This window comes from Pinus tabuliformis, chromosome 3_2 (assembly GCF_031772625.1).
Source record: "Pinus tabuliformis cultivar Carrire ecotype Pingquan chromosome 3_2, CPIR1, whole genome shotgun sequence".
Taxonomy (NCBI): Eukaryota; Viridiplantae; Streptophyta; class Pinopsida; order Pinales; family Pinaceae; genus Pinus; species Pinus tabuliformis.
In genome coordinates, this window is record NC_142302.1 from 1061336978 (window position 1) to 1061362260 (window position 25283).

Genomic DNA, 25283 nt, shown 5'->3' on the forward strand with positions numbered 1-25283 from the left:
GAAGTTGAGTGGAGTCCATGTAAAGTCCCTTGCCAATTCCTTGTATAAATGTGAAAGCCATTAGTGGTCACTCGTTTTGGTGACCCACTGGTGCTCACTAGAGCTGAAAATTTTCTTGTCCTTGCCTTTGGAGCAATTGTATGTATGTGGAAGGAAAAGCAATTATGATATCGCTATTGATATGCCAAACCATTGTTATGTACTTTTTTAGGTCTGAAGATGTGTAACTTGTGGTTTAGCTTGGTACATTCTCTTGTATACTAGTTTACTTTGAATTTGTCAATATCATAAGCCCAATAGCGATTTAAGTGTATGTCTGCATGGCAGAACTGCATTGGGGTTGAACTTTTCTAAAATTAAGTTGTATTTAAAGAAATATGGTGTCTAAAAAGCATAGAACTCCAAACATCAAATCTCTTTGCTCCTTGTAGGCTTGAACCAACATCTCTTCTAGAGAAATTCAACAATTCTAATTTAATAATCCTATCGGCCTCTCTTTGTACCTTTTGAGACAATTGCTAGTTCTAGATGGGACATATAACTCCAATGTGCTTTGTCCTCGTTATAGAGAACACAAAAATATTAATGCAGGGTATAACAACTATACCACTAGTACTACAAATCATTTCTGCTCAAAAAGGGGGATTTAAATCATGCAGCAGCTTAAGAGGGGCAGGGTCCAGCTTAAGAGGGGCAGGGTCTAGTTTCAAAAATAGCCTTACAATTGGACTAATAAAATTAAAATCTGATTCGTTTCATAGGCGTAGAGTAAACAGGTACCAATGAGGTAAGGTGCAAGTGGACAATTAAATCATATTCAGCACAAGACAAGCCCTCGACATACAAATGCAATTGAAAGTCTTGTGTTATGAGCTCCGAACAAGATCACAAATGATATATTATTCACCAAATTTTAATCTTCCACAAAGAGACAGATTGATCCTCTCTGATTTGTCAAACAAATAAAAAAATACCAAAATTATGCATAGAATCATCTTTGAACTGTAAACACTACAGTATATAGTAACCTGGGAAAGTGATGAAGCACTCAATACCATACAAAAATAAAATTCCTTAATAGAAGATTCCTTAATAGAAGAAAACACCACTGAAAATTGTGAAAAGCTGCCAAATGAACCTTGCCAATCTTTTAGATTTACAGAAACAAAGTCAAAAAACCTCTTCAAAGCTAAGTGCTTACTACTAGCCACATCCAATAGAAAAGGTTTTATGGGGCCTGATAAGATCAGAACTTGCTTGCTGTACCTACCTAATGTATAAAAGAAGACTGATAAGCTGGAGGAGGGGAAGGCAGTCTACTGCCAAAGTGATGGTTGCTGTAATTAGTAGAGGAATTGTAAGAACCGAAACCCAACAACGAAGGTCCCATGTTATCTGATGGATACATATATGGCCTTGAGAGCGAGACTGGAGTCCTATTTCCAACACCATAGCCTACTCCATATAATCCTTGGTTTGATCTGTCATATGCATTTTGGCCCTGTAGGTTGTAGGATGTAACACCTGGAGCTGCACCAGAATATTGTACTCTATCCAAAGACCTATAAAAGCTTTTGTCTGCACCATTGGAAGAAGCATAAAGAGTCGGAGTTCTTTCATCTGCACTTAATGGAGGCATATATACACCAGCATTTCCTCCATTAGCACGAGGACGCTTAGGTTGAGACTTAATAGCACCTGCAGACCTTTTTCTGTCAGCCTTAGCTTTCTCTAGCTGAGCTACATGCTTTTGAAGAGGATCTGGTGAGAACTGCGATTCAAGTTTGTGCTCCTCAATGCACTTTATAACAGCTCTGTAAACTAAAGCTCTTTTGTATTTACTTCATTCTGTAGCACCAAATAAAAATATCGGTCAAAAAAGGAACTTCTGATATAACCAACAATACTAAGCCAAAATGATCATCACATAACAAGACATTTTGTATAACAGTAATACAATCGTACTTGTGCAACAATAGAGTTATTCCCGCTTTTTAAACTTGCTTGAGAAGCTTTCTTAGCATCTTTCAGATATTCCTTCAACAAAGGAACATGTGCAAACTTCTCTGTCAACCCAAATGCATGAGCAAAGTTGACTGCCTCAATTTGTTTTCCCCTATTGACCAGGGTTTCTACAACATCTGCATGAAATTGTCACAAAATTTTCAGTTAATCTGAATATGTCACAAACATTTGAAATACCAAAAGACAGTTTACTGTGAAAGAAAAAACAATACAGACAACTTCAACGGATTTGTCAATAAAGATAACAGCTATGTCAGCTTGAGACCATTTTCGTAAGTAAACAGTTCCCCACTCATGAAAGGCCTTATGACACTTTACCATAGCTAATCATCTTCAAGTGCCTTTATTAATATCAACAAAATAACTTACATACAACTTTCTACCTCATAAAAAGATGTCTACCTAGTAGAGGCCACTCAGTATCTGCCTTGCATATGAAATGTTGAGATCTAAAGAAAAGACTACCAACCCCGTCAACTTAGAAACCCATTCACTGGACTAAAAAAAAAACGTTGGGAAGGTTTACTACAGCCAGGATTACCAAAATTTATCTTCAACTCAATCAGCCACAACCAAGTATACTGATAAAATCCACCAGTCCCTCAAAAAAACCAAGCTAGCCATGAATGCCAGAAAAACAACAAAAACCCTATCTACCAAAATGGATGGAAATTTTGCCAGCCTAGCCACTGAGGCTAACATTACATAACACCAGCCAACCAACCTGGAATTTTTTATTCAAGTCCAAGGGAACGACAGAGTTCAGGTGTCTGCCTGCACCGTGCAACTGCAAGAACAAGCTTGCATAAGTCATCTTTATCAAACTCTGACGCAATTCCAAAAGTAGCTAGAAGTTGCAAGAAGGCCTGGGCCTCTAACAAATTGCCATTGGCAACATCTCCTTCAAGGTTTATCTTCGACTTCCATTCATGTGCAATACTTTTGGCTTGCTCCTTTATATTTAAGGGCAGAACTGGATGTTCAACACCCAAAATAGGATCTGCCAAAACAGGTACAAGAGATTCCAGTAATAATGTACAGGCCCGGCGTAGAGCCGGGAGCCCAGACTCTTTCTTGTCACTTGACTTTTGTTCAAGAGAATAAAACCCCTCCAAGGACTCTAACACTAACCGTGGTGGGTCAGTTGCAGAGTTTAATGCAGAGGGAACCTCATTGCAAAGCCCTATTTCCAATTGCAAAAGTCATTAAGAATGGGAAGAAAGGATTTAGGGATTATAATATCTGAAAATTTCTATTTTTAAAGTATTATAAAATGAGTTTAGATATTTATATAACAATAATAAGTGGAAATCAGAAAAAGAAAAAGAAAAGAAAAGAAATTGATTGGAGATAAAAATTTTATAATTTTGTAAATGTTATTGAGTTCCAATGCTCAAACAAAATATTTATAAAAGGTAATTGACTGGTCTGTGGATGAAGCAAGCATTTGGAGGCTAATTCGTGAAGTCTGACAATAAAAGAGGTGAAATTAGAATGAGTAATGATAAGACAGACATCCTTGTATAGAAATTGCAATGAGGTTCTTCTTAAAGGTGACTTAATTGTATCACATTGATTTTGACATGACAACATCAGTAAAATGATATAAAAGTCGTTGCAACTAGTACACCTGTGTTTGGTGCATTAATCACTATATGAGATTGAAGGAATCTGGCGCATTCTCGATCAGAACTATTGCTTGATTGACAACAGCATGAGTCTTGTGTTGTACAACAATTGTATAATTGGTGCATTAATCACTGTATGAGATTGAAGGAATCTGGTCGCATTCTCAATCAGAACTATTGACAACAGCATGGGCCTTGTGTTGTACAACAATTGTATAATTTGATTGTGAAGGATTTAAGGAGAAGTAATGTTGTTTTTTCTGATCCTAGTAAGGATTTTCAAATATACTATTTATTGGTCCCTGTGGTATACATTGTTTGGACCTTGTTTTCTCCCTTAATTGTAAGTGCATAAAAATATTAGATTCATAGGACAGGGTACCATTAATCATGTGATCCAATGATCTTGGACGTTTTTTATTGAATTCTTCAAAACTTATTTCCATTTGATCTTCCAAAATGTGAAGATAGTTTTATTGGTTGGAACAATGCTACAACTTACAAGTTATAATAACATAGATTCTATTCTGCATAATGCTTTGCACCTTGCAATCTTTTTGTGGATATGGTTAAGAAATATTCTCTTTGAGTAAAGAATAAATTATTGTGTGTAGAGTCATTGGGTTTACTTTAGTAATGATCGTAACATTTTGTAGTCTTTTGTTTGTTGTTATGTGGTTTAGTGGTTGAGACAGTGCATTACCATGTTAATGACCCAAAGTCAAACTTAGAGATCAGAGCCCTCAATTATAAGTTTGTTGAATTTTATGAGATTTATATGCAATATTAATTCAATAATTAAAAAAAATATAGACTTAGGCACCCTAAATAAAATTCAATTTATACATCTTTAGAATCTCATTTATGCTACATATCTGCATCTTATGTACATTTTCCCATTCCCATGTCGGAATTGTTCCTCAATTTATGCCTTACGGCGTTTCCTTTGCAACATTTGGTGCAAATGCTAGTAAATACCATATGATGGAAATATGGAACCAACGGCGGTTAAACAAAACCTTAATATATTAATCCACCCCAAAAACCGTGGATTAAACCAAACCGTTGCATATAATAAAACTTGGTTGCATATGAGATACAGCCTAACTACGGAATGTTGACCACAGCGGTGGGGCTTGGATAAGGTGGCCACGTATGTGGTCCCGCCACCCAAATTCACCACGTATACCACCATAAACCAAACTGCCCACGTGAACCAGTACAACACCGAATTTAATGCGGATCATTGGGAAATGATGGGTGTGGTCCCGTGAGGTACGGGCCCGCCTCCATCAATGGTAAAAAATATATATAGGGGAGAGATTTCTAATGTTGTACAGGACCAGTGATTGATATAGTACTAGTCCTACCAAAGTACCTTAAATTGAGACTTTTGAAACCAATATTTAAACGAAAATAAATAACATTAAGTATAAATAGGTATTTATTTATGTCCAAAATTTTCCCATACATTGACTGGTCCTACAATTGTCAATAAATAGTATTTTACTAGTTAAAACTGAAAACTATATTGACCCAACTAAAAAACAGCGAAAACCATAAAGGTTTCCAAAATGGTCTATCCCAGAAGTACAAAGCAGCAGCCACTTCAACCCCCACTCATCAGAACTGCAGCTTTGCATCCCAAATAAACCTGCCTACCTACACATAACAAAAGGGAATGTATGTCAGGCATAACTGCTGTGTTGTTCAACAAATAAACACCCTATGTTCAATAAATGACACCCAACCCAATAACATTTAAACCCACTTTGTGCAATAAATGACACCCAGACCCAATAACTGCAATAAATGACACCCAACTCACTCTATTTTTCAATAAAACAGATCAAAGCACATGGATCAACAAATAACCAATTCTCAACCATTAGATCACATCAAATTAAATCCAGACCACACATTCAAAATGAAGCCATTGCAATCCATGTGCATCCATGTCCACCAATTAAATTCAAGTGCCCAAAACTATAAAAGAAGTCCACCCACTGTTGAAGTTGCATCTTATGCTTTCAAACCATTCAGCAAACTTGAAGACAACATCACAAAACAGTTGCCAATATATCCAGGTTAGTTATATGAATTACAACTCATTCTTCTTACAGTTTTGTTTTCATTTATCAGATTTCTTACATGATCTGTAACTGCTAGAAGGATACCTGGATGGTTTCACAAACAACGATTGAAAGTAATTGTTCTTACAGTTCTGTTTTCATTGTTTTCATTTATCATAGTTCTTACATGATCTTACAGTTTTGTTTTCATTTATCAGAGTTCTTACATGATCTGTCTGGCCATACTAAATATTCTGAGTAACTAAATATTCCGAGGGAGGTTTTTCTTGGTTTTCTTGAAGATAATAGGGACGCGGTTCAAAAGAGTTCCGTGCTACTGTAGCAAAAATAAATTCAAAATTTTATTTAATAACCATGTGGCAACAATGATGAGAACAAGAGCAAACAATCTTGATTATAATTTATCATAAACTAGAGACACATCAACAGGGCTCTTTAGTGCCTTCATTACATAGGTAAGCCTATGTTTTTAGTAGTCATTGCTTGATGCTAGAATACAATACAGTCTAGCGTCAAAAGAGACTTCACTAATTTGAATGAGTATGGTATCAAAAATCATTGTGGTATTGGCATGGACCATTATCTTTGTTGTGTTTTATAGTGAGATATGGGCTCAAAGGAATCATGCTTTGAGATGGTCAAAGGAGGAAAACAAAACATTGATAAACTACTTGACAGTTATCCTGGTTTTCATCACTTCCGAGATTTTGGCATTGTCAGCCTACACAACATACAGATTCCATGAAAACCATGAAGAGTTACGACACAGAATTATGGACTTTGCCAGTTATCTGGAAAAGATATATTTATAAGGGTTTAAAGCAAAAACACTTAGGCTATGTATCAAAACCCTCGATCCATTGTAAGGCTATTAATACATGCAAAAAACAACATTTCAAATGAATCTAAGCCACATTAACAAGAAACAACATCAGAAACACAAAACAATTTCATCTCCATTACAAAAACAAAATCCCACTTCACCACTGAACCCTTAATGGGATAGACAGAGTATCAAGCCATCCCCAAGGGTTCCAATATCGTTCTAGTCTCCCCCACCAAATAAAGAAGAGAGGCAGGGGAAAAAATCCAGGTGATTTTGACAAAAAACCTCGCTCTCAGAAACCTACATCTAAACCGAAATAAGTCCCTAGGGACAATCGGGTCTGCTTCTCCGAACAACATCCGACCAAACAAAAGATGAATGAATAAAACTCATTACTAAAAAAGATAAAACTTGATCATTTCTAAGCACTCATTCCATCAACTCTTGAAAATTCACATGTCAAACTTCAAAGATATGAAGTAGATGACTTGACTCGCCCTAATCAGGGTATAGATTGGTAATACCAGCATCAGATTTAAAAAAAAAACATCACAAAAAAACATAATGATTTACCAACATTGGAGCTACATGAAAACAAGTATAAAGGATCGAACCCATGACATACCTCTACAGAGAAGTTGCAGTACTGAGACATTTTTGGCAATGCCAAACAACAAAAAAAAATGGAAAATGATATTTGAAACAACTATCATAGAATCCTACTTGAATCCATATAAAAGTTGCTAACTTGATGAACTATGGATTTACTTGGAATGACATTTGCAAAATTTTTACATTGCCCTATGAAAGTTAAACATTTACTCTCATTATGAAAACAAATGAATGCCTGGAATGGTGGCGATGGACTGCAATGGAGAAGTTGCAGTACTGAGACATTTTTGGCAATGCCAAACAGCAAAAAAAATGGAAACTGATATTTGAAACAACTATCATAGAGTCCTACTTGAATCCATATTAAAGTTGCTAAACTGATGAACAGGCAGGCAATTGAGAGACTACGAAGTAATGCAATTCGATTTCCTGTAACATACATGTTGGTAATTTCCTGTAATAAAGGAAAAGTATTTTTGCAGAAGTAATAAAGCATAATTTACAAATATTCTAATGTCTAAATGCATGCAATAATTTTACTGGTTTTTGCATCTATGGCAAAAGGAAGTTACTCTGCTCGTACAAGGAGAAGTGGCAGGAGAGTGACATGGGGTGCGCAGCTGCGATGCACATCGTCTGATGATGACAGGAAGCTGATGTCAATGCCAACAATGCACCCGGGCACATTGTTGAGGATGACCATGTGATAGCAGCTGATGTTAACACACCATCAGCCACAAAACCACCATCAACAACAGTCCAAGGGGCAAGCTCAACTAAAAATATCAGTGCTATAAGAGGATGGACAAAAGAACAAATGTTAGTTGCAATTGACGACATAGAGTTTCATGGATACTCAGTTCGGGCATCTGCAAAAAAATGGTATTCCTCCCTCGTCAATACATTATTGGATAAATGGACTGACTCATACAAAACGTAGAGGGCCTCTTACAGTTATGACTGAGGAGGAGGAGGCCAAAGTGGTTGAGTGGTGTAAAGAGATGGCCCAACTGGGACATGGGCTAGAGTTGATACAACTCAAATCAACAGTTGCTCAAATCTGTCAAGGGAGGCCAAACCCATTCAAAGATGGGTTTCCTGGTTAATCATGGTGGTTTGGGTTTAAAAAAAGGCATCCAGAAATTGTATTGCGTACTGCTGAGGGCCTTGACAGAGATAGAGCATTAAATTTGCGCCCTGCAGTTGTGCAAAAGTTCTATGACACACTTTCTAGTGCTTACGATAAACATTCTTATGGAGCAGACCATATATGGAACTGTGATGAAACAGGTTTATAGGCAGGGAGGAATTGTGGCATGCAGGTAATTGCCAAGAGAGAGAGCCGAAATGTGCCAAAGATTTTGCCCAAGCGCAGGGAGTGGATAACTATTTTATGTTGTGTCAATGCAATTGGTACTTCAATCCTAGGATTTTATCTATTCAAAAGTAAAAATCAACTGAAAAACTATATACAGAACTGTGAACCAGGTGCATGCATCGATGCACATCCCCATGCATGGATGACTAAAGAACTGTTTCTAAGTTGGCCTTTTCACTTTGCTGCATCGGTACCAGGTGGCATCTCACCTAATAACAGACACCTTTTGATATTAGATGGCCATGGGAGCCACATGGTTGTACAAGCAATTGAGGAAGCAAACAATTTAGGCATTGACCTGTTGACATTGCCAGCTCATACCACTCACAGACTGCAACCCCTTGATGTTAGTGTGTTTGGCCCTTTCAAGAACTATTTCAGGTCGGAGCGCGCTGCATGGATGGCAAAGAATCCAGGGGTTGAGGTGAAAAGGTTTGAGCTAGCAGAGCTTGCAAGTAAATCTTTTAAAAGGGCTTTGCCACCATCAAATATCAAGGCTGGCTTTAGGAGGACAAGAATCTGGCCATTGAACTATGATGCTCTTATGCATGATACTGGTTGTAGCCAAGCGTTTCATGTGGATGGTCAGGAAGAAGGGAATGTCCAAACAGGTGTTGAAGTGCAAGAAGTAGATGACCAAGATGATGTTGTTGCAGTTGGTAATATGATTTCCCTGTCTCAAGGACACTTATATGCCGAAGACGATGAAACTGTATGTGAAACATAATATAACAATGAACAAATTCGCAGTAACATGGAGATCGTTCCACCAACTCAAGAACATGAAATTCCTGTTGCTGATATTGTTAATGATATTGTTGAACATGCAGTTGACAATGACCAATTGACATTGCCAAGCCAAGTAACCCCACCTTCATGGCTAGTAGAAGCAATGATCAATATGAATGCACATAGTGTCTTAGTAACCAATGAAGAAAGCATGAACATGCCCTCACAACCAGCAGAATTGAACAGTGAAATTGTTCATTTTTTTTGTGGACAATAGATCAATGGAAGAAGATGAAGGACATAATGAGGCATCAAATGAAGATAATGATATAGTTCAATTAGTTCCAACAGATACTGAAAGGGAAGTACCAAGCAATGACATGCAGGTGGGAGGGGTGGAGAAGACACTTGGACGGTTCCTAAAGCTACCAGTAGAGAGAGTATCAATGAAAAAAAATAAAGGTGCACCGGGTAGTCTTCGTCTGGGCCGAAGCTCACAGTTACTGACCTCAGAGGACTATATAAACCTGTTAGTTGAGTCTGAAAAAAATAAATTTGAAATGCAAGAATTAAAATAGAAAAAGAAGGATCTAGTCAAGGAGAAGAAGGCAGCTAGGTTTGTTGTAACACAACGTCGAGCAGATGAAAGGATTGAAAGAGATAAAGCAAGGCAAGTTAAGGACCAACAAAAGCAAATGGCAAGACAGGAAAAGCAAAAATGAAAGACACAACAAATGCTTGAAAAGGAACAAGGGATGATCAATATGGTTGACAATGATACAAGAATAGTTGATGAAACCAGGATTATTTCAAACTCATTGGACTCCATTGTAGATAATACACCATTATTCCAAGATCTCATAAACATTCAAGTGCCTCACTATCAAACTGAGGGTTTACCCACTTGCCTTATTCCTACCAGAGTTGGTGTCAATTCTATATATGCTCATTACACACCTCCACTTAATGCAGGGGTCAATAGTGCAAATGTGAGGTATGGGTACTCAATACCTCCATGGTTGGAAGCTGCAAATTAGAGTCAATCATATGGCAACAATCAACCATTTCCTAATCAACCCTTGACAGGTAGCCCAACCTACCTGGCTCAAGAAGGTAACTCGGGGAGTTTTGGCACTCAAGATTCTCAGGGCCATAAAGAATAGGGGTGTCATATGTTTTTGGTTGTAACCACATTATGATGTGGATTTTGGATGGATTGTATCTTTTTCTTGTCACAGAAACATTTTGGCTTACAACCTAGGTTGTTTTATTTCATAATGTGTGATACATTGTAGCCAAAATCCATTTTAGAAGGAACATATATAGTCTATTATAATGTAGAAATCTTACAAGATTCTCAAGGTCCTAAAGAATAGGGGTGTCATATGTTTTTGGTTGTAATCACATTATGATGTGGATTTTGGATGGATTGTGTCTTTTTCTTGTCACAGAAACATTCTGGCTTACAACCTAGGTTGTTTTATTGCTTTGAAAGGCTAACAACATTATGGTTCTATGCATTCACTACATTGAAAAGCCAATAACAGCTTGGTTGGTTGTAAAGCAGTTTTATTTGCGAGCTAAGCACAAATGTTTATAAAAAAATGATTATTAACATTGAAAGGCTATTTATTACAGTGGAAGAAATGCTAGTACCTAGAAAGACAAAAACAGAAACCAATGAAGTCTGCCACCCAATGGATGCAAACATAATAGTTAGACCTGAAACCAATGGCTCAAAAAATACACACACCTCTGAAATATTTAAGAGAGATGATATCAATCCACAAAAGATGCTACAATGATAACTTAGATACTTATTCCCCTTTTGAAATTGTTATGTCAATTCATATTATGTCTTGGGGCTTCTTTTTCCACTGCAAATATGAACAATATTTCACAAAATAAATCAATTAATACTTCACCATTAGCTTCAAAATGATGCTCCCAAGACTGATAAGTGATTTCTTATGGATATTAAACCTTAGCAAATTGATTTCTTCTTATTGAAACAAGTACACCAGATCTCGAAAAGCATATTTCAGATATCAGAAAACATATACCAGACCTTAGAAAAACACTTGGAAGGTCACCAACAGAAAAACATATGACTTTATTAACCTCTTATGGTCAATGTGAAATGGTCTTAGGCTTATTATTATTTTCTTATGGTATTTATTAAGTCACAGTAACAATATGCTTCAGATCTAATTATTCATTGTAGTCAACAAGGATCATAGAAAGCATGCCATTGTAAGCAGTTTTTCAACTTTGAAAGAATAACCTAGATCTAAGTAAGCTTACCTACAACATCTAGAGCTAAGAGAATGAGAGGGAGGATGTGTCGATGTGATCCTTCATACACCTGTATAGTGGCATGGTCCATTGCAACAACATGAAGGGAAACTGGAAAGGAAGCTAAGGGTGACGATGCCTGAGAGTAGGACGATGCCTGAAATGTTTCAGATCTAGCATTTCTTTTAGATGATGAGGAAATAATCATCAACAAGAAGAAACCATCTAGTTAGGTTCCATGTCTCATATCCTGCTAGGTCCCTTACTATAATTTGACTTCTGCCCCAACAAAAGACAGATTAAAGAGGACAAATACCTACTGAACTGCTTGGGATCTATCAATTTTTTCAAATGATGAGGAAAGCTGAAGCAATCATCCACACCCACACAATCTCAAAATCATTAATCGACATGCTTACTAAGTTCATTCACATCCACAAGCCTATCTCCAAGATGATGGTGTGGAACGAAAAGTAAATGTTAGCAACCCTCAACTGAAAGTAGCTAATTTAGAAACTAAAAACCATGCAAAAAAGTCACCTTTATGTTAATTTTAGATTTGACTTCTATAAGATTCCTTCTCTACTTCAATAATGCAACAATTTTGTAAGGAATGATGATAAGTATAGGAAGGATATATTATGCAAGAGTCAATATTCCCGAAGACTAGCTAGAACATGTTGTGTTATATGAAAAATACAAATCATAATGTCAATGTAATGTTTTGCAATGAGATGAGATGCAAACATGCAATGCTCAAATAAGAAAGACAAAAAGAGAAACCAATGAAGTCTGCCACCCAATGGATGCAAACATAATAGTTAGACCTGAAACCAATGGATCAAAAAATACACCAACCTCTAAAATATTTAAGAGAGATAATATCAGTCCACAAAAGATGCTACAATGATAACTTAGATAGTTATTCCCCTTTTGAAATTGTTATGTCAATTCATATTATGTCTTGGGGCTTCTTTTTCCACTGCAAAGATGAACAATATTCACAAAATAAATCACTTAATACTTCACCATTAGCTTCAAAATGATTCTCCCAAGACTGATAAGTGATTTCTTATGGATATTAAACCTTAGCAAATTGATTTCTTCCTACTGAAACAAGTACACTAGATCTCAAAAAGCATATTTCAGATATCAGAAAACATATACCAGACCTTAGAAAAACACTTGGAAAGTCACCAACAGAAAAAAATATGACTTTATTAGCCTCTTATGGTCAATGTACAATGGTCTTAGGCTTATTATTATTGTCTTATGGTATTTATTAAGTCACAGTAGCAATATGCTTCAGATCTAATTATTCATTGCAGTCAACAAGGATCATAGAAAGCAGGCCACTGTAAGCAGTTTTTCAACTTTGAAAGAATAACCTAGATCTAATTAAGCTTACCTACAAGCACATACTTTTGTAAAATATCTTAACTCTCAAACACATCCATCTTCTATTGAATACAGAAAGAAGTTAATACACAACAATAGCTCAAAACCAAAACTCACTAACCAACACAGTGGCGCACCCTACATTTCCTTTCTCAGATAACAGAATAAGGTAAAATAATGTCTCTAAACACGTGCAATAAGAACTTGGTTTCACTGTGTCAAACCCTAACCCTACTCAGAACACCTAGTACACCCTAGCTCCATGGATAACTACAGATCAGGCAAATTTGCTGGTGCCTCCTATAGAACTAAGCTTTCATCAAGAAATAGACAACTCCCATAAAAGCACCTTCGATAGCCTAAGGATGTACGCTATTTGAAAAACGGACCATGCATGCACCCTCAAAACTGAACTAAACTTAAAGCCAAACTAAACAGTAACAAAAGAAAAACCGGAATTGCTAAATCTGAACAACCTGCAGAATGGACTTAACTGAAGGTGGAAACACACGAAAGATACTAAGATTTGCATATTCATGTTAACACAAGTATGCATCCTCTACACTCCTACATAATTGCACCTCCCTTACACTGCAGATTAGTAATGTGCCATCTCTATGCAAGGATTGTTGCACAAAACCCAAGACACACATTTAAAGTATCTCATTGCTATATGAATCTGCAACATTGCTATGCCATCCAGACAATAATATTGTCTACGCAACAAATAAGAACTTTTATGAAGGCAACCGATTGCCCATATCTCACAATGTTCAACCCAAAAAGAACAGTAAGGAAATGGTTAAGAAACCAATGCACTTTCCAACAATAAATTTCTTCATTATGCTCAGTCCATTGTTGTGAGATGGCTATCAATCAATACGAATAGTCACAATATCCTTACGATGCCTAGGTAAGGTCATTATTTTACAGTTGACCACGCATATCCTAGATTGTGTGCTAAGCAGGTATTATCAGACGACATAATTCATCACATTACCGAGAGATAAGCTTTAACTCTTGATGTTGTAAAGAGTGAAACATATTGAACTCCAATTTTGCAAGTTCTAAAACCTTTTGAGTCTTCATATTTGGCATCGTGGAAACAAACAAATGTCAAAAACATTGATTGAAAAATTTACAGGAAGCTAAATTATTAAGACAAATTTTTAGTGATACAGGTCAGAAAAGCAACAAAATCCCATGGCTTAATTGGCAAGACAAGCTCAAATGACCTAACTGTGTTTGTTTATATATCCAATAACATATATATTTTCATCCAGATCTAAAAAGGGCTTAGATTTCTCTAAACATAAGTGGATCTATGGTATTCGTATCTTTGCAAATAAAAAATGTTGTTACATCATGAAATCATGGACCTACAAATAAATGGGGTCCTGTCCAAAAACCTCGATGTAGTTTCTTGCTTCCAATCTTGGCAAATTTATATGCCAACCATATTCCAGAACGTACGATATCTGCTGACCACATAATTGAAACTGTAAACAGATCGTAACATGTGTAGATTAGTAGATATCATGTTGTAATGATAGAATTACCCCCTCACCTCTTGTGAAACACTGCCAAAAGGAAGCTTTAGTATGGCTACTTTTAAATATATTGTACAAAAGATTTCTGCCTCTTCTAGAAGTTGCTCCCTAGGAAAGGCAATTAGGGAAGCCCGAAACAAGTTGAGGAAACTTTTTATTTCTCCCTCTATTTGAATGGCCCAACATGCAAACTTCCCTTTCTATTCTTTGAAGTGGGCAAACACAAACAAAACCCTAAAACCCTAAACCCTCAAAACAAAACCCAAAACCTGTATGCAAATTTAACAAAAATTCCACAAAACCCAAAACCTGTCTGCAAATTTAACAAAAATTCCAATAAACAAGGTGAGGTGTTGAAAAACACATCAGAAATGGCTGGTAGGATTAAAATCCTACTGGATAGAAGCCATGTCCAAGTCTAGAGCTCGCCATACCTTCGGCAGACCTTCTCCAGTGCTCTCCACACCTTCCACACATGCAACAAGTGGGAAATTAGCAAATGGAGAAAAAAAAACCAAAAAAACCACACAAAAACCAGCAAAACCTACAATTACCTGTAAATTCCACCTTCGACCTCGAATTGGCTGAAATTGGTATTGGCTCCTCCCTAAACGACAAAGACTGCGAATTAAACAACCACACAGAAAACCCTAAACCACCGACAGTCTAGACTGAACAACAATTGCAGGCGGAAAAGCACAAGAACAACAGAAACCATGTTCCAACCATGGATTCATGCAAGCAAACAATGGCGGACATTAGCTCAACCATGGGGGACAAAGCGCATAGGTAATGGAGCCTTCCCGCGCCATCGTCAGCGGAGGGCTTTGAACAAACACCAGGCTCGAACAGAAAACCCACAGGCAAACCACATATCGCGGAAAATAGGTGGAAACGAGTGGGTGGAAGGTTGGAAAACGCAGTATTATGGCCTGACACGTTGCACAACATGTGGCAGTGCAAGCTGGACGCGTGTCGTACAATGTTGCATGGTGTCCACGTGCTCGTAGGCCAGGTGGAGGGGAGGGCGCACAGGTAATAGTTTCCCTCCCCTATGTGTTATATTTTGGGATATGGTTGGAACTGGGGTCTTGTTAAAATGATATGGTAAAATTAGAGGATACAGGATTTGACCTCCTGTCCTACCCCAACCAATTCCTAAGTATTACCATTACACCAAACAGATTTTTTGGTAAATCTGCCCATGAATTTATATAAAATCATATTTTTAGCAGAGATGGAAGGAGGAGGGCTGCACAAATTTCGAGACAGGCGCTAGCATGCAAATCGAGGCAGTTTAATAATTTTTTAACGCAAGAACTATGAATTTTGCAGGATGGCAAAATTTTCAACTTCTCAGAAATTGACAAATTTTATATGGATTTTACACTTCTCGTCGCCACAAACATGATGGTGCTATCCATTTTTCAATCTGAGTTCTGCATCTTTCAGTGATTTCCAGAATGCACGTGGAACCATGATTTCCGCTAAAACAGGGAGCAGAACCATGAGCCATGAAATTTTCCCAAGGAAGTAAAATTTCACTTTGTTAGAATATGGTCAAGTTTATACTTGTTTTTCATGGTTTTTCATAGGGATCCTAATGGTGAAATTAGATTTGACATCTAAGCAGCGGATTTTCAACTCATCCCTGAAACATAATCTTTGAGGAATCCCGAGGGAATCTAAAGATTCCTTGAGCTCCAAATTTTCAAATTCTTAGAATTCAGATTTTGGATAGTCGTTTCAGCACTACTTGATGCCACAAATCTGATGGTCTATTCAGATTTGTATTTCTATTATTTTTTCTTTCATTCACTTTTTTAAGTTCCAGTGTAGATGTCCATCTTCATGTGCGAATATTCTTCTTCTTGCGATCAATGATGTGAGATCGATGTTTCAGCAAACTTCAACCCTTTGACAACCTTTACTTCAGGTGGCCCTTGGTGGTGAGGTATATGATGTGTTCATGTACTTCTTCTTTCTGCGTTATGTTGTATAGATCCATGATTGATGATTGATGCAGGATCTTGTTATTTCATGTTGTCACAATTCCTTGCTTCATGTTATGCGGAATCTTTCATATGATGTACTTTCTATCATAACTCTTTGTGTTATGTTTTGAGATCTCTTGTTGCATGTTCTTGGGATACTTTGGTTTTCATCATGCATGTGTTTTGCTTGAACATCCCTTTTGTGCCATGTTGGCAGGATGCGCATCATGTTTGTTTTGTGTCATACTGATAGGAGTCTTTTGAATGAGAGTTCTAGTTGTGGAACATCTATTAGAGCGACTCTTGCGTGAGGGCATTCTTCCTTGTATGATTGAGGCATCATCTCTGTGTACATCATCTTTACTGACAACACATAATGCAGTGGCCTACACCATCTTGACACCGGGGCTCGGAGATGTAGTCCCTCCTGGACGAACTCCGTTATCAACGGCTTTTGTTTTCATGTGCTGATGATTGTTATGTTCCTCATCTTTACAGTATACAAATGGATTCCTTAATGTTCCTTTAAAAGAAATTTTAACACATCACGAAAGTAAAAGGTCTTGGGAAGGTCCTTCTTCACACCCAGACCTAGATCAATGAGTATACAAAATGGTTCCACCCATGTCTGGGAATTCAGAATAGATTCTAAGAAACCATGAAACAAGCAAGGAAGCTTCAAAAATCTTCGTGCTAAGAATCTAAGAGATAGACCTCCACCTTAGCTGTCAAGGAAATCCAGATATTAAACCATCTCCATCCTTCATTCAATAAGGGAATCCAAAGATTACTTCCCTAACCTAAGATATGTTCTTCAAATGTTCCAATGATCAATCGAATGACTTCTTTTCTGTTCATTTCCTGTAGCAGTGCCTAAACATTTAGTAATCCTTCTCTGTTGCACTCAAATTTTCCCTTCATTTTCTCTCATTCTATATATTCTACCCTTTATATAGTTCTTTCTTTCAACACCTTCCCTTTTCTAGCATCCCCCTGAGTATCTCTCAAACACTAGAATATTCCCATGGTTCTACTCCACTATTTAGTTATGACTCCATGCATTTTACCCCTCCTCCTACTCTCAGCTATGATGGTTCTCCCTTCTATTGATCATGGTAATGCTATTATGTTAGCCTCCTCTTCCTCTTCCTATTGGTTGACTTGGCCTATCATTCCCGCCAACGCACCCCATCCTCTTTCTTTTAATTTTTTCCATCTTTTACCCAATTATTTAATGCAAGGAGAGTATGGACTCTCTATCCTCTTCTTTTACTAAATTAATTTGATTTAACCAACCCATTTATGGCATACCTGCAAGCCCCCTTTGGTTGTGATAAAACAAGTCAAGATCCTTCTAATCCGAGGGATTCTCCTTCCCCAAACTCTAGAATTTGTCCTCCAATGCTCAGGTATGTTGTCATTAAAATAAAATTGTTATAAAAATTTACAATGAGGGAGGGATTAACAAGGGGCTATCACAGGAGGCCCCAATGTCTAGAAATGTTTTTGTTATCCCCTACTAACTAGGAATCCCCACTCCCTATCTGTGAATTTTTTGACCCTACCAGCAAGGAACCCCAACTCCTCTTTAACAAGTCACAATTTGTAGGAGGCCCTAATCTCCATAAATACATTTTGTAGTCCCTACCAAGTAGAAAGCCCCATCTCTCTATTTAGTTGGAGCTCCCAACCTCCAAAAATGCTCTTATTGGCCCTTACAAGCTAAGAAGCCCCAAATCCCTATTTAGCAAGCCACAACTTATTAGAGGCCCCAACATAGCCAAATAATTTGGACCACTCTTTCATGCATTTTTACAAGGGGCCCTATCACAAAACATCAACAAAAAATTGCAACCAACTCAGCTCCTATACAACCTTTATGGAAAACACTCATCAACAAGCATGCTCGAGCACTTCTTTTCCTTTGTGAAAAGTCAACGGTATTTCAAGAATTCCCTGGGATAATTGGTGTTTCCTGGAAAATATGGAGAAATTGACAAATTAATGAAGAAAAGTAAGCAGAAACAATTGAAGATATTTCATTTCTCGAAGAATAAATGTGCCCCCCTCTCTCCTTATTGTACATATGTGGATATAAGGTTACGTTTCTAAATCAAATAATCAACACTGAGTCAAATTAACAACGCTGGTAAGACACAGATAATACCATATGACACGTCATCCTCATTGGCCTATCAATTCTAAATTTTCAATCAATGCAGAGACCAATCGAGCTCCTTATAAACTGAAAGCCCTCGCATACATTTCTCCATTCTCTTATTTCCTTCGAGGAAAATGGCAACCTTTAAAAACCAATCCAAAGTCATCCTTATTGGATGTGTGACCTTCTATTGTTCAGTTCTCACAGGTAAATTAACATTACTTTGCATTATTTTCCTCCCTACTTTGATACATGCTTCATACAATAAATTGTTATTCCAAGATTTAAATTCAACATTGTTGCTCTATTAAACTGATTTAATTGAATTCGGTGTGCAGATGGTGATAAAATAGGAGTGAACTATGGCATGGACGCAGACAATCTTCCATCTCCAGACGAGGTGGTAACTCTGATGAACTCCAACAACATTGGGAAAATTAGGATTTTCCAAGCAAACAAAGATCTACTGAAAGGTTTCACGAATTCTGGTATCGATATGATAGTGGGAGTCGGTAACAACGAATTAGAGGCCAAATCTTCCAACTAGGACTCAGCAAATGGTTGGGTTAACTGTAAAAAATATAAGAATCAAATTTATTGAATCAATCATGAGTAGCTAACAGGTGTGGAACATGACCTGGAGACTGCCTGTGTAGAACACGCTCTGCATTACATTCATTACATGAGAAATATATATAATTTACACACAATTAGGTAAGTTGAAACAACACCCTAGAAAACATGAACAAACTCCTAATCTAAGGTTTGGTTTTAACCACCACTCCATTAAGACATTTCTTCATTAATCTCAACATTCCCCCTTAATGGAGAAATGGATTCACACATATGCCTAACACTTCCCTAAACAACTCAAACTTGACTATACCAAGAGGTTTGGTAAAAATATCAACAACATTGTCACAACTATTACAATACTCAATATTGATTTATTTTGACTGAACTTTTTCCCTCACAAAATGAAACTGGGTATCGATATGCTTTGTGTTCTTATGAAATACTGGATTATTTGTAAGTTTGATGGAGCTCTGGTTGTCGCATTTGATCACTGTTGCAAACTTCTCTTCTTCTCTAGCATCAAGGAGAAGTCTCCTCAGCCAAACTGCTTCTCATGTTGCTACACACATAACTTGATATTCAGCTTCCGTAGAAGACAAGGATATTGTGTATATGCTTTTTACTGCTCCATGTAATGACCTCAGATCCAATGTTAAATGCATAGACTGTTATGGATTGTCTGTCATTTACATTTCAAGCCCAATTGGAGTTTGAAAAACCTGTCAATATAACATCACATGAATTAAAATAAACAATACCAAAATCCAAGGTTCCCTGGAGATACCTTAAAACACCTTTTGCTGCAATCCAATGGCTCTCAAGGGGATTTGACATAAATTGGCTCAATGCACTGACTGCATAAGCAAAATCTGGCCTAGTTGTAGTCGAGTAGATTAGACTCCCAACCAGCTATCTATACAAAGTCACATCTACCTCCTTAGATCCATAATCATTATGAAGTTTTAAATTCTGATGTAAAGGTACTATTGCATATTTGCACTCATCCATTCAGAACTTTTCCAGTAAGCTACTGACATACTTACTCTGTGACAAAAAACTTTGTCAAGAATCTCGCTAGACTTCCAAACCCAAACAATAATGTATCTCTCCAAGGTATTTCATCTCAAAGACTTGTGACATCTTCTCCTTGATTTATTTAATGAGATTATCAACATTCCTTGTAATGATTAGATCATCTACATATAAAGAAATCAAAACAATCTTTCCCTCTTTATCAAACACGGTATAAAGATTAGGGTAATTTTTGCTTCTTTTATAACCATGTTGTAGGAAAAATGAATCAATTTTGTCAAACCATGACCTGGGTGTGTGTTTTAGTCCATACAATGCTTTCTTCAACCTGCAAACTAAATTTTCTTCACCCTATTTGACAAGCCCCTGAGGTTGCACTAAGTAGACTTCTTCTTTTAAGTCCCCATTTAAAAATGCATATTTAACATCTAGTTGGTGAATCATCCAATGGTGTTTGGTAGCTAAAGCAATTATCATTTTGATTGTGTTTAGTTTAGCTACAGGGGAAAATGTTTCATCATAATCTATACCTTCTTGTTGCGAATGCCCCTTTGCAACCAGCTTAGCTTTATATTTATCTATGCTCCCATCTGCTTTAAATTTAGGCTTATACAACCATTTGCATCCTATGGGTTGTTTTCCTTCAGGTAGTTTAACTAAATCCCAAGTTTTGAGAGACATGAGAGCAACGAATGCGGACCCGCCGCTACATTACAAAATGGCCTAACCTGTCATCGCGCCCGTCGCAGATCACAAGTTGCAAATCCTTGCCACATTGAAAGTTCCGATTGCGATAAGACGTGAAAGTGCCAAGTTATATGGTCGGGTCTTATGGAAGTTTGAGCTTCGTGCTTAAGGACTGGGGCTAAAAAGGGGCTTTATTGGATTTCGAAGGGTTTAAACTGGGTTTTGGAGGAAAAATAGAGATATAGAGGTTATGAGAATGTGAGCGGGTTGAAAGGGAATGAGAAAGAGAGAGCTGATACGAGACCCTTTTAGCCAAAACAACCCAGCCAGACCTGCATTTGACCCTCAAATTGTGCACATATGTAGCAGATCTAAGAGTACCTTTTTCTCACACTTATCAGCTGCATAAAAAAGGGGGTTATTTGACTTAAACCTTTATCGTATCAACTGGTACATGGAGTGTTGTTTAGGAAGAAACATATTGGGGTCCTACTGTAATGTCTGGAAGTACTTGATTTAGATAGGGTATTACGAGACCTTCACGACAAACCAACTAGTGGACATTATCGGGGTGATACTATTGTGTACAAAGTCAAGTGGGCTAGTTACCATTGACCCACACCTTTCAAGGATGTTGATGCTTATTCCCATAAGTTTCTAGCGTGTCAGAAATGTGCTAGTTGTGATAGAAAGTTAGCTACCCCATTGCATCCAATTCTTGTAGAAGAGCCATTTCAACAATGGGGATTGGATACCATTGGTGAAATCTTTCCACACTCATCAAAGCAACACCGATATATTGAAATTGCTACAAGCTATTTCACTTCATGGACAAAAGCAGTTCCTCTCATACAAGTGAATAAATAGGAGGTTGTCAATTTCCTCAAACAAAATATCATCACCAAGTTCAACATTCCTATATCACTTATTTTTTATAATAACTTATTTCTGGTTGCTTAAACTTTATGATTTTTAGTTAGAGAATGGCATTTTATTGAAACATTCATCTAACTATTATCGAAAGGGTAATGATCTTGATAAGTCAACCAACAAAAATATGATCCACATTATCAAGAAAATTATTTACTCTAAACAAAGGAACTGTGATAATTCTTTGGTGAATGCTATATGGGATGACCGTGTTACACCTAAATCTCGTCTAAAAACTTCCCCTTACTTTCTGGTGTATGAAAAAGATTCCATTTAACTCTGAACATATACCTCCCAACCCTCCAAAATTCTCAAGCATCTCAGTGGAAGCCATGTTTTGTGGTTTAGAGTAGGGTAAGCACTCTTTTGAAGTTACAGGAACAAAGGAGGAAGGGCAAAGAAAAATGTTCCAATCATCAGAGTCATATCAAGCGATGGTTTGATAGGAAGTGTTACGGGAATAAGGAGTTCAATGTGGGAGACCTAGTATTGAAGTGGGATAAATCCCATGAAGAGAAATGGAAACACACTAAATTCTAGTCCCTGTGTATCAAACCATTTGTAATTCATGACAAGCTTAGCTAATACACTTATCTTCTCCAATATTTGGATGGGAAGATGGACTCTCTTCCCGTCAATGGTCAAGATCTTAAACAATATTTTCAATAGCAGTCTAGGGTTGTGTCCCTACCCTATGTACATATTTATTTCCATGTCTTGATTTTCTTTGTTAGTTCCATCATGTTGAGTCTTTTCCATTGTCATGTCTTGTCCTTGTGAATAAAAAATTTCATGAAAGTGTTTTGTTTGGTTCAAATGCATGTGGAAAAATGGAAAAGGGCCTTATGACACTGCAACATTTGGATAACCTTCCATCTTTCTTCTTTGTCTTGGTTCTACCTTCGGTCAATGATGTTTCAATGAAAATATGATCCATTCATAAGGAAAGCCTTATGTAGAACTATGATACCCATATCTATTCTTGTAACCTCATTTCTAAGCTTGGTTGTTTATGGTTCTATGTTTTGCATGTTGATCCAATTGAGTAGAGAAGGGAAAGGGGAAAATATATAATGATCATGTTAATATCACAAGCATATATATAACCATCTCCGAAGAAACAAGCTCTCCTTCTCTCATTATGTCGGGATCCCTCTTCTATCGTGATATAAATTCCAATAAAATTTCAATGAGCATAGATAAATAAAAAGAAATAAAGATAAATGAAGAGAAAGGATTCTTGCACAGAGAGGTGATGCAAGTAGTTTCACCGGGGTACTGAACAAGCCTACTAGAAGCGAAGTGATGTTCGATTCCTTGTAGTGACTCTGTCAGGGTCCTAAACAGGCTCATTGGCAATGGAGAAACACCAGAGGTGAACACTAAAGACTTTGATCATTAAAGTGACAACTATATTACACTCCTCCCTAATTGAAACCATTACGATATAGCTAGCTTTGTGAATATGATTAATTGAGAAAGGAAAGGAGGGGACTATATCTATAACCCATTTATGTGGGAAAACCAGAGTAATCCACATGGTGAATCAATAATTATTGAGAAACCAAACCATGCACGTAAAGTTAGAACAAGGTAGAGAAGTTGGTGTTCTACCAGTGTGTTGCCAAGTGTTGTCATTGCTACAACACCCTCCAAAATTTTGGACTATATCCGAATTTTAGAGCCTAGTTTGACCCTGCAAGTTATTTTTTCTACTAGTAAGAGAGTACATTTCTTTTATATCTTCTAAATTTTCTAGTCTCTTTGTGAAGAAAACCAAAATGTCATCTTTTGGCACGGAAAAAGTTACATGTTGTGAAAGCGAAGTTTTGGATTCATTTCAAGGGGCAACTTTGGTGTTGATGGGTCGTATTTATCATATAAACTTGTATTATAAACATTCCAAAAGTTTCATGCACTATCACACTAGTTTTGTCATTGTCATCGCAAAGGATATAAACTTGTATTATAAACATTCCAAAAGTTTCATGCACTATCACACTAGTTTTGTCATTGTCATCGCAAAGTGTATCCTAAGTGTCACACTTGGAGGAAAATGTTGTTTTGTTGTCGCATAAAAGTGACCATGTTGATTAATGGCATTTGAAGATGATGATTATATGGATGCTATAGATGTGGATAACCTTTATGATGAAATCACTAGACTCAAGAGATGTATAGAAGAAAAGAATGTGATCATTGATACTCTACAATTTCAAATTGATGAAAAGGAAAAACATCTTGAAAAACTAGAAGGAGAAATTGTTGGTCTTATAAAAGAGATTGAGAAAACAAAAGCTATTAATCTTAAGTTTGTCAAAGGATCTGAAACTTTGGATAAGATTATCAATGTGCAGCGGTCTCCTCTAAACAAGACAGGTCTGGGCTACAATGGAGAAACCTCTCAAGCATCCACCTCAAAGAGTTATCTTGATGCAGCAAGAAGAAATGAGCAAAAGAACAATGAAGATCATCAGGTAAAGCAGGGACGAATTACAAACAGAAACTATCAAGGGCAATCCATCTTAAGGGTGAACCAGCCACAGGTAAAATATTCTCAATTTGGTCCAAGAATAGATGAATATAGAAATTACAATCAGTTGGCTGGTAGATTCGATAACCGCAGAAGTTTCTTCAATGGACAATGCTTTTCTTGTCATAACTTTGGCCACAAAGCAGCTCAATGTGTTGCATATAAAACAATCATGACTAGGGAAGCTCAAAAACAAAGAAGTATGACAGGGATGACAAAAAGGACCTATAACAACTTTTCGGTTCTTGAAAATGAAGTCGAATGTTCTATTTGCAATAACTTTGGTCATGAAGAATCTGAATGGAGGAGCAGGTTTCAGCAGAAAAAGGAGCAAGCCTCAAGCACCAAAACATGGAGAATAAAGGAACCTCAAACAGAAAGATGTGGAATAGCGTTTTATGCAGAGGGACAGGAAAATCTATGGTACATTGATAGTGGATGTTCGAAGCATATGACAGGTGATAAAGAAAAACTTGAATCTTATTATGCTCTAGAAAAAGGAAAGAAAGTCTCTTTTGGAAATGATACTCCTGCAACTATAAAAGGAAAAGGCATTGCTCAGTTAAAAGGAAAGGTCAAAGCTGGAAATGTTTTGTATGTTGATGGATTGAAGCATAATCTTCTAAGTGTCAACCAGATGTGTGATCAAAGAACCGAGGTTATTTTCAGATCGAATGGATGTCTTGTTCGTGATCTTGATACAGGTAAAACAGTACTCAAAGGCAAAAGAACTCCAAATAATCTGTACATATTTGAAGAAGGACAACAACAATGCTATCTAAGCAAGGATGAAGAGCACTGGTTATGGCATCGAAGGTTGAGACATCTAAGCTTCT

The 25283-nt window shown here is 37.0% G+C and overlaps 2 pseudogenes; one reads left to right on the forward strand and one right to left on the reverse strand.

The window, feature by feature from the left end:
• Positions 1 to 1270: 1270 nt before the first annotated feature.
• On the reverse strand, positions 1271 to 18801 carry LOC149184263 (FRIGIDA-like protein 3; annotated as a pseudogene).
• A 22-nt stretch (positions 18802 to 18823) lies between these two features.
• Positions 18824 to 25283, forward strand: part of LOC149184264 (glucan endo-1,3-beta-glucosidase-like) — a 294066-nt pseudogene continuing 287606 nt past the window's right edge.